At 28.3% G+C, this 11,591-nt stretch overlaps 1 long non-coding RNA gene across 1 annotated transcript; it reads right to left on the minus strand.

Moving 5' to 3' along the window:
- Positions 1-247: 247 nt before the first annotated feature.
- LOC126927900 (uncharacterized) lies at positions 248-1,176 on the minus strand. Its single transcript, XR_007716032.1, has 3 exons — positions 902-1,176; positions 511-601; positions 248-438 (listed from the first exon to the last, which is right to left on the minus strand). It is a non-coding gene; the product is annotated as an uncharacterized LOC126927900 (long non-coding RNA).
- Between the last annotated feature and the right edge of the window lie 10,415 nt (positions 1,177-11,591).

Here is an 11,591-nt window from a genome sequence, read left to right on the forward strand (position 1 = left end):
AAGTGATTAAAACGGTGAAAGTGAAAAGTACCTTGTGAACAATTAACTATTGTAAAAGGAAGTGTATATGCAAAGACAGGCCATAAGCCCATATTCGTAAAACATAACGTATGACAGCCATCGGAAACAAATGGAAGAATTAACCTCAATTACCTTAATACAAAATATAATAGTACTAAACGATTATAACAATCGTGGTTAAACCAAAGTAAGTACGGCACTGCTTGTCGAATAGTGCAGGTAGTGGAAACCTAAAAACAAAAGAAAGATTACTATTTGTGTTCTATAAAACGTGTTAATTCAATAACATAATTAAAGGCAGTGAAAGTAAAAAGTACCTAGTCCACAATTAATCATCGTAGAAGGAAGTGTACATGCAGGAATTCCGCAGAGATAAATTATGGATCCACTCCGTAGAACATAGAATACGACTGTCAGCTGAAAAAAATGCAAGAACTGACCTCAATTGCCTTGACATATATGAAAGGAAATAATACTATTAAAACTTACAACAATATTACAATCAAACAAAAAGAAACACGATATCAATCAACGATTGATATTCGACAATAGATTTACAGCCGTCCAATGAAAAGGGAAACTAAAAAATCAAGAAGATTAGTGGCATTATAACATTCGCGCAGCAGTCTTCGATAAGAAGAAATAAAATCAGTTAATAAGAAAGAGGTTATAGAATGATTAAGATAGGCTAACCAAATGACAATAATAGGTACGACTAGAATAAGAAAGTGTTATATTATATTAACCTATATAATATGGTTAAACTATTGTATCCAACATATGGAAATAAATTCTATAATACGCAATAGCGATAGTTGATACAATACAGCTCAATACATATTGATTTAAATAAATTAAATAACGTTTTTTATATACTTACAAATAAGAACATAATGAAAACCAGCCAAGTGAGTTGGGTAGGTGTCTTGCGTGAACGACGCGGCTTGTAGACTTGGAGAATAAAGACGAAGTAACTATGAACAGTAATAATATAGTGTACAAATTCTAATCTATAATACATGAATTAGTCTCGACTTACATTACACGATTATTATTATATCTCACATATAGAAACAGATTTGTAATGCACAATAGCGGTCGCTCACACAATGCACTACGTGCATATGGAATTAATTAACTAAATGATATGTTTATACTCACAAATATAGGATGAATAAAGGTATATGTAGTAAGTATTTTGAATATAATGAAAACCGGATGATGCCTTACACACGGTAACGCAGCATCGAAGGAATAGGATTTGAGAAACTACAAACGGTAATAATTCAATAAACAAGTTTTAACCAATAATACATAAATTAGCTCAAAAAATTATACTATACAAATATGAAATAATAATAAATCACAAGTACTAAGTAACAACAGATTAATAGGGAAGATATAGAAATAGCTAGTAAAATAGAAATAGGCTAGAAATTAATCAAGATAGATTAGCCGAGCATTAATAATCAAACATGATTAAAATTAGGAATTATCATATTGTGTTAAGCTATTACAGCATTACTATATTAAATTACGTATAAAGAAATAAGGTTATACTACACAGTGGTGACTGGTGACACTATGCACGCATTAGATTAAACCAAGTAAACAAAAGCTACATAAATATAAACTACCTTATAATTAAACCGTGAAACGATTCTATTAGTAATTAATATTTTCGACAACGATATAATCCACACGCTATTACATTAAAATAACACACAGTATATATACACATATTACAACAAATACAAAACAATGTTAAATTAAACATACACATTACGACGAACACAAAACTAGACGTTGACACTTCACTAGAACGGAGTTGAAACTAAGTAACAAAACAATTATTACAATATCAAACAAATTTACAAAACACCACACTCTTATTTAAGACGTACACAAACATCCATTTTGGAAATCCGTCGCGAGCGTGAAGCAGTTCTCACGCATGCGCAATGAACTACATGCAATAATTATACATACTAAAATAAATACAGAATAATATTATTCCCACTTCACTGACTTATACGTCAATTGCTAAAATAAAGTCACAAATAATTAACAAATAAATAACAAAACCGCATGAATAAAATTCACCATATACTAGAGACATTCATGAACGGCCATCTTAGATTGTCACGGATAGGGAATAGTCCTTACGCACGCGCAATGAAACACATATACATAAATAATATTAATTTTATTTGAATTACACGTCACCTACTAAAATAAAGTTAAAAATAATTAACAGATAGATAATTAATTCGATATTGGCAAAAGTCACCACATATTAGGGACATCCACCACCAATCAACGCATGTATGTAGTAACTTTAATACTTTACAAATAAATTATATTTCTAATAAAAAAATGATAAAAAGACGGGTACGATAATCTAGACTTAGGCTATCGCGACCCATACGAAGACCCTCCAACACGTTTTTATGCACACAAATTCAAAGAGCGCGTTGTAGATTGTGTGAAATACAAATAACAAAACTCCAACCCGCGATATTTTGTCTGCAATGCATAAATGTCAATCTTAACACGACACAATAACCCCAAAGAAATCTTTTGATGTAAGGAATTGTAGTTCGCGCTGTTGCCCGTTAGGATGGACCAACAACCAATCGCAACTACATCTGCTACGATCAGTCAAATTTCCTTCGGAAATTTGAACGCCAAGGGCGGGGGTGTCACGTCCCGCGTTCCGCACGTGACGCCACGAACCAATAACTTATGAATAATTAAACACGACCAATAATAATAAATTAACTAATAACTAACCAATCAAAATAAAAAGAATTATACGACAGACAATCAAAATGAAATAAATGAATCAATAAGAAGAAACACTACAACCAATCAGCAATGACATATAAAATACAAATAAAATGAAATAATTAAATGAACCAATAAATAAAACAAACCGCGATTCAAATGTATGAGATTTCTCTGCGAAAACACATGTATATACACACACGTGTATGCATATCTGTGTGTGTGACCCACTTCGTGAATCTGAATAATTGGTAATCTAATAAAATATAAAAGAAATAAAATATACTACATTACACCAGCATTCTAATAAAAGTGAAAATTGTATACAAGATTACTCTGCGACACACACATATATAGATATACACATGCGTACGCGTATCTTTGGGAAAAATTCATAATATATATATATATATATATGTATGTATACGTTATTAAACCATTAAAACGCAAAGAAATAAATATATAGATTTACATTTCTACAAACCTAGAGAATTATATACGAAATCCACATTATGGAATATTCAACCAATTAACGATCCGAGAAACAATGAGAATAACAATACGCGCACATATACATATGCATATATATATTTTACATAATGGAAAATTACATTGTGAAATGTATATATATATATACACATATTATTATATCGAACAACTACTCATCTAATATACAAAACCACCTTGTAAAAATTACATTACTGAACATTCAACTAAACCAACTGAAGATTTAGTATAATAATATATAATAATATAATAATATATATATATACATAGATATGTGAAATAGCGTTGTATATAACCGGAAACAATACAAATGTCACACGACTTCTTCAACAACTTCGACTCTTCGTTCCTGCCGACAACACCTCACACGATGACTGCGTCTTCTAGGGCCACTTACGGATTCTTTACAATTCTTCTTCTTCTTGCACTGAAATATCATATGCAGTGAATAAAACACGAAAGAAGCAGGATGAACTAAATAAAAGAAATCATAACAAGATACACACCGAGACAATCCGCATGGGAACCTCTGACAAAGTATCTATCATTAAATGCATAATAATCAAGATGCACAAACCTCATCTGGAAGTCGACACCACTCACAGCGTGCCAATGCAAGGGAGGAAAACGAATGAAATTGTATTTCGTGAAGACGTTTCACCACTTTCCATAGATCAGAAACTGGAGTTACACAACTAATAATCTAATAACAAGAAGGTAATATAAAATATACACGATTTAATATATAGCAAATATGGACATATAAATCTACAAGGAGCAAAATATATCTCATATTGTCAAATAAAACCAAATTGTCAAAAGATCATCAGGACACGACGCCAACGAAGGTGCCACTGTGCCTATTTGGATGGAAAACCGCCACTTCAGCATCATCCCTCGCACATATTCACACACGCACGTCGATCACGTCATCTCGTACCATTCACATATCTTCTTCCTCTTGCGCTAAAACAAATTCACAAGTTTAAGGAAACAAACAACATGCGAAACGAGATAGAATACTAAAAACACATACTCACACAGTTCGCACAGGCGCGGACGCTTTTGTATCCATCACTCAACATAACCTGTAATCATCAAAATCCACGTTCTCTCATGGAAACTCTAAAAACCTGCAGCATTGCGATTCCCACCGGAACGAACTGTCACGTGACTGTCATCCCATTGGGGATGTCATTATAAAAAGCGTAGCGACACAATTCAAATCAGAGTAATTGTTAGCGGGTCAGTTGAATAAAGGAATAGAAGAGAGTAATTGTTAGCGTTCGGGAGAATTTAGCGAAAAATAAAGAAGAGTCAGATTAATTGTTAGCGTTAGCGTTAGCGATTAATTGTTAGTGGTTCAGTTAGAACAATCAGAGTAATTGTGAAAAGAGAGTAACTGCCATTAGTTGGTTCAGTTAGAATATAGTCAGAGAAATTGTTAGCGTTCGGGAGAATTTAACGAAATTAAAGAAGAGTAATTCAGTTAGAATAAAGAAATAGGATAGAGCAATTGTGATTAGTTGGTTCAGGAGAATTTAGCGAAAATAAGGAGAGTAATTGTTAGTCGTTCAATTGAATTTGAGTGAGTCTGATATCAGTTCGTTCAGTTGATTTAATTAGAATTTAAGTTAGGATTAGAGAATAATTGTTCGTTCCAGTTCGAGTTTAAGAATTACGAGATATAAATGTTATTAGTCAGTTCGAATTATAAAATAATTGTTATTAGTCAGTTAGAATCAAAACAATAGTTGGCTCAAGTTTTTGTGTTAGAATTTCGAATTGTTAAACACGTCCGGACACACTGTTGTTTACACTGTTCAAATTAAATAAAGATTAAAACGAAAAATTATAGAAGTGTCGATCTTTGTAAAACCGGAATCACCCCAGCGGCCTGCCCGTTCATCAGCGGAGACCAACGTCAGGTGAGTTAACTTTAATTATTATTAATAATTAATAATTAAAATAATAAATAATATCAATGATTAGTATAATTCGTCATTAATTCCGCCTGTAATAATTATTTATAATATAATTGTTTATTCCAAACAATCCTCTCCCGTGCTAGTATTCCTGCGCATAGCAGGTTAGCCGAAACGTGGAGATTGTTGACCAGTGGCCTAAACTCCGGTCAACGCTACATAATCTAACAAGAAATATCTAATTGAAACAGTCCTTAGACTGTTTCTGGTGGCAGCGACTACTACATTGTTTAAAATTTCAAAATTTGGATAGCGAAACGTAACACTATAACGTAATAGTATATAACGTTACACGTTATAACGTATTACTATATAACGTTATACGTTATAACGTAATACTATATAACGTTATACGCTATAACGTAATAGTATATAACGTTACACGTTATAACGTATTACTATATAACGTTATACGTTATAACGTAATACTATATAACGTTTTACGTTATAACATAATACTATATAACGTTATACGTCATAATGATGTACTATATAACGTTATATGCTATAACGTAATACTATATAACGTTATACGTTATAACGTAATACCATATAACGTTATACGTTATAACTTAATACTATATAACGTTATACGCTATAACGTAATAGTATATAACGTTACACGTTATAACGTATTACTATATAACGTTATACGTTACAACGTAATACTATATAACGTTTTACGTTATAACCTAATACTATATAACGTTATACGTCATAATGATGCACTATATAACGTTATACGTTATAACGTAATACTATATAACGTAATACGTTATAACATAATACTATATAATGTTATACGTTATAACGTAATACTATATAACGTTATACGTTATAACATAATACTATATAACGTTATACGTCATAATGATGTACTATATAACGTTATATGCTATAACGTAATAGTATATAACGTTACACGTTATAACGTATTACTATATAACGTTATACGTTATAACGTAATACTATATAACGTTATACGCTATAACGTAATAGTATATAACGTTACAAGTTATAACGTATTACTGTATAACGTTATACGTTATAACGTAATACTATATAACGTTTTACGTTATAACATAATACTATATAACGTTATACGTTATAACATAATACTATATAACGTTATACGCTATAACGTAATAGTATATAACGTTACACGTTATAACGTATTACTATATAACGTTATACGTAATAACGTAATACTATATAACGTTATACGCTATAAGGTAATAGTATATAACGTTACACGTTATAACGTATTACTATATAACGTTATACGTTCTATCGTAATACTATATAACGTTATACGTTATAACGTAATACTATATAACGTTATACGCTATAACATAATACTATATAACGTTATACGTTATAACGTAGTAGTATATAACGTTACACGTTATAACGTATTACTATATAACGTTATACGTTATAACGTAATACTATATAACGTTATACGTTATAACATAATACTATATAACGTTATACGTCATAATGATGTACTATATAACTTTATATGCTATAACGTATTACTATATAGCGTTATACGTTATAACGTAATACTATATAACGTTTTACGTTATAACATAATACTATATAACGTTATAAGTTATAACGTAATACTATATAACGTTACACGTTATAACGTAACACTATGTACCGTCATACGTTATAACATAATACTCTATAACGTTATTCGTCATAATGATGTACTATGTAACGTCATATGCTATAACGTAATACTATATAACGTTATACGTTATAACGTAATACTATATAACGTTATACGTTATAACATAATACTATATAACGTTATACGTCATAATGATGTACTATATAACGTTATATGCTATAACGTAATACTATATAACGTTATACGTTATAACGTAATACTATATAACGTTATACGTTATAACATAATACTATATAACGTTATACGTAATAATGATGTACTATATAACGTTATATGCTATAACGTAATACTATATAACGTTATACGTTACAACGTAATAGTATATAACGTTACACGTTATAACGTATTACTATATAACGTTACACGTCATAATGATGTACTATATAACGTTATATGCTATAACGTAATACTATATAACGTTATACGTTATAACGTAATACTATATAACGTTATACGTTATAACATAATACTATATAACGTTATACGTCATAATGATGTACTATATAACGTTATATGCTATAACGTAATACTATATAACGTTATACGTTATAACGTAATACTATATAACGTTATACGTTATAACATAATACTATATAACGTTATACGTCATAATGATGTACTATATAACGTTATATGCTATAACGTAATACTATATAACGTTATACGCTATAACGTAATAGTATATAACGTTACACGTATTAACGTATTACTATATAACGTTATACGTTATAACGTAATACTATATAACGTTATACGTTATAACGTAATACTATATAACGTTATACGTTATAACGTAATACTATATAACGTTATACGTTATAACGTAATACTATATAACGTTATACGCTATAACATAATACTATACAACGTTATACGTCATAATGATGTACTATATAACGTTATATGCTATAACGTCATACTATATAACGTTATACGTTATAACGTAATAGTATATAACGTTACACGTTATAACGTATTACTATATAACGTTACACGTCATAATGATGTACTATATAACGTTATATGCTATAACGTAATACTATATAACGTTATACGTTATAACGTAATACTATATAACGTTATACGTTATAACATAATACTATATAACGTTATACGTCATAATGATGTACTATATAACGTTATATGCTATAACGTAATAGTATATAACGTTACACGTTATAACGTATTACTATATAACGTTATACGTTATAACGTAATACTATATAACGTTATACGCTATAACGTAATAGTATATAACGTTACACGTTATAACGTATTACTATATAACGTTATACGTTATAACGTAATACTATATAACGTTTTACGTTATAACATAATACTATATAACGTTATACGGTATAACATAATACTATATAACGTTATACGCTATAACGTAATAGTATATAACGTTACACGTTATAACGTATTACTATGTAACGTTATACGTAATAACGTAACACTATATAACGTTATACGCTATAAGGTAATAGTATATAACGTTACACGTTATAACGTATTACTATATAACGTTATACGTTATATCGTAATACTATATAACGTTATACGTTATAACGTAATACTATATAACGTTATACGCTATAACATAATACTATATAACGTTATACGTCATAATGATGTACTATATAACTTTATATGCTATAACGTATTACTATATAGCGTTATACGTTATAACGTAATACTATATAACGTTATACGTTATAACATAATACTATATAACGTTATACGTCATAATGATGTACTATATAACGTTACACGTTATAACGTAACACTATATACCGTTATACGTTATAACATAATACTATATAACGTTATACGTCATAATGATGTACTATATAACGTTATATGCTATAACGTAATACTATATAACGTTATACGCTATAACGTAATAGTGTATAACGTTACACGTATTAACGTATTACTATATAACGTTATACGTTATAACGTAATACTATATAACGTTATACGCTATAACGTAATACTATATAACGTTATACGTTATAACATAATACTATATAACGTTATACGTCATAATGATGTACTATATAACGTTATATACTATAACGTAATACTATATAACGTTATACGCTATAACGTAATAGTATATAACGTTACACGTATTAACGTATTACTATATAACGTTATACGTTATAACGTAATACTATATAACGTTATACGTTATAACGTAATACTATATAACGTTATACGTTATAACGTAATACTATATAACGTTATACGTTATAACGAAATACTATATAACGTTATACGTTATAACATAATACTATATAACGTTATACGTCATAATGATGTACTATATAACTTTATATGCTATAACGTATTACTATATAGCGTTATACGTTATAACGTAATACTATATAACGTTTTACGTTATAACATAATACTATATAACGTTATAAGTTATAACGTAATACTATATAACGTTACACGTTATAACGTAACACTATATACCGTTATACGTTATAACATAATACTATATAACGTTATACGTCATAATGATGTACTATATAACGTTATATGCTATAACGTAATACTATATAACGTTATACGCTATAACGTAATAGTGTATAACGTTACACGTATTAACGTATTACTATATAACGTTATACGTTATAACGTAATACTATATAACGTTATACGCTATAACGTAATACTATATAACGTTATACGTCATAATGATGTACTATATAACGTTATATGCTATAACGTAATACTATATAACGTTATACGTTATAACGTAATACTATATAACGTTATACGTTATAACATAATACTATATAACGTTATACGTCATAATGATGTACTATATAACGTTATATACTATAACGTAATACTATATAACGTTATACGCTATAACGTAATAGTATATAACGTTACACGTATTAACGTATTACTATATAACGTTATACGTTATAACGTAATACTATATAACGTTATACGTTATAACGTAATACTATATAACGTTATACGTTATAACGTAATACTATATAACGTTATACGCTATAACATAATACTATACAACGTTATACGTCATAATGATGTACTATATAACGTTATATGCTATAACGTAATACTATATAACGTTATACGTTATAACATAATACTATATAACGTTATACGTCATAATGATGTACTATATAACGTTATATGCTATAACGTAATAGTATATAACGTTACACGTTATAACGTATTACTATATAACGTTATACGTTATAACGTATTACTATATAACGTTATACGCTATAACGTAATACTATATAACGTTATACGTCATAATGATGTACTATATAACGTTATATGCTATAACGTAATACTATATAACGTTATACGTTATAACGTAATACTATATAACGTTATACGTTATAACATAATACTATATAACGTTATACGTCATAATGATGTACTATATAACGTTATATGCTATAACGTAATACTATATAACGTTATACGCTATAACGTAATAGTATATAACGTTACACGTATTAACGTATTACTATATAACTTTATACGTTATAACGTAATACTATATAACGTTATACGTTATAACGTAATACTATATAACGTTATACGTTATAACGTAATACTATATAACGTTATACGCTATAACATAATACTATACAACGTTATACGTCATAATGATGTACTATATAACGTTATATGCTATAACGTAATACTATATAACGTTATACGTTATAACGTAATAGTATATAACGTTAAGCGTTATAACGTATTACTATATATCGTTACACGTCATAATGATGTACTATATAACGTTATATGCTATAACGTAATACTATATAACGTTATACGTTATAACGTAATACTATATAACGTTATACGTTATAACATAATACTATATAACGTTATACGTCATAATGATGTACTATATAACGTTATATGCTATAACGTAATACTATATAACGTTATACGTTATAACGTAATACTATATAACGTTATACGTTATAACATAATACTATATAACGTTATACGTTATAACGTAATAGTATATAACGTTACACGTTATAACGTATTACTATATAACGTTATACGTTATAACGTAATACTATATAACGTTATACGTTATAACATAATACTATATAACGTTATACGTCATAATGATGTACTATATAACGTTGTACGTTATAACGTATTACTATATAACGTTATACGCTATAACGTAATACTATATAACGTATTACGTTATAACATAATACTATATAACGTTATACGTCATAATGATGTACTATATAACGTTATATGCTATAACGTAATACTATATAACGTTATACGACATAATGATGTACTATATAACGTTATACGTTACAACGTAATACTATATAACGTTATACGTTGTAACGTAATACTATATAACGTTATACGTTATAACATAATACTATATAACGTTATACGTCATAATGATGTACTATATAACGTTATACGTTATAACGTAATACTATATAACGTTATACGTTATAACGTAATGCTATATAACGTTATACGTTATAACGTAATACTATATAACGTTATACGTTATAACATAATACTATATAACGTTA

The sequence above is a fragment of the Bombus affinis genome, unplaced genomic scaffold (genome assembly GCF_024516045.1).
Source record: "Bombus affinis isolate iyBomAffi1 unplaced genomic scaffold, iyBomAffi1.2 ctg00000303.1, whole genome shotgun sequence".
NCBI lineage: Eukaryota > Metazoa > Arthropoda > Insecta > Hymenoptera > Apidae > Bombus > Bombus affinis.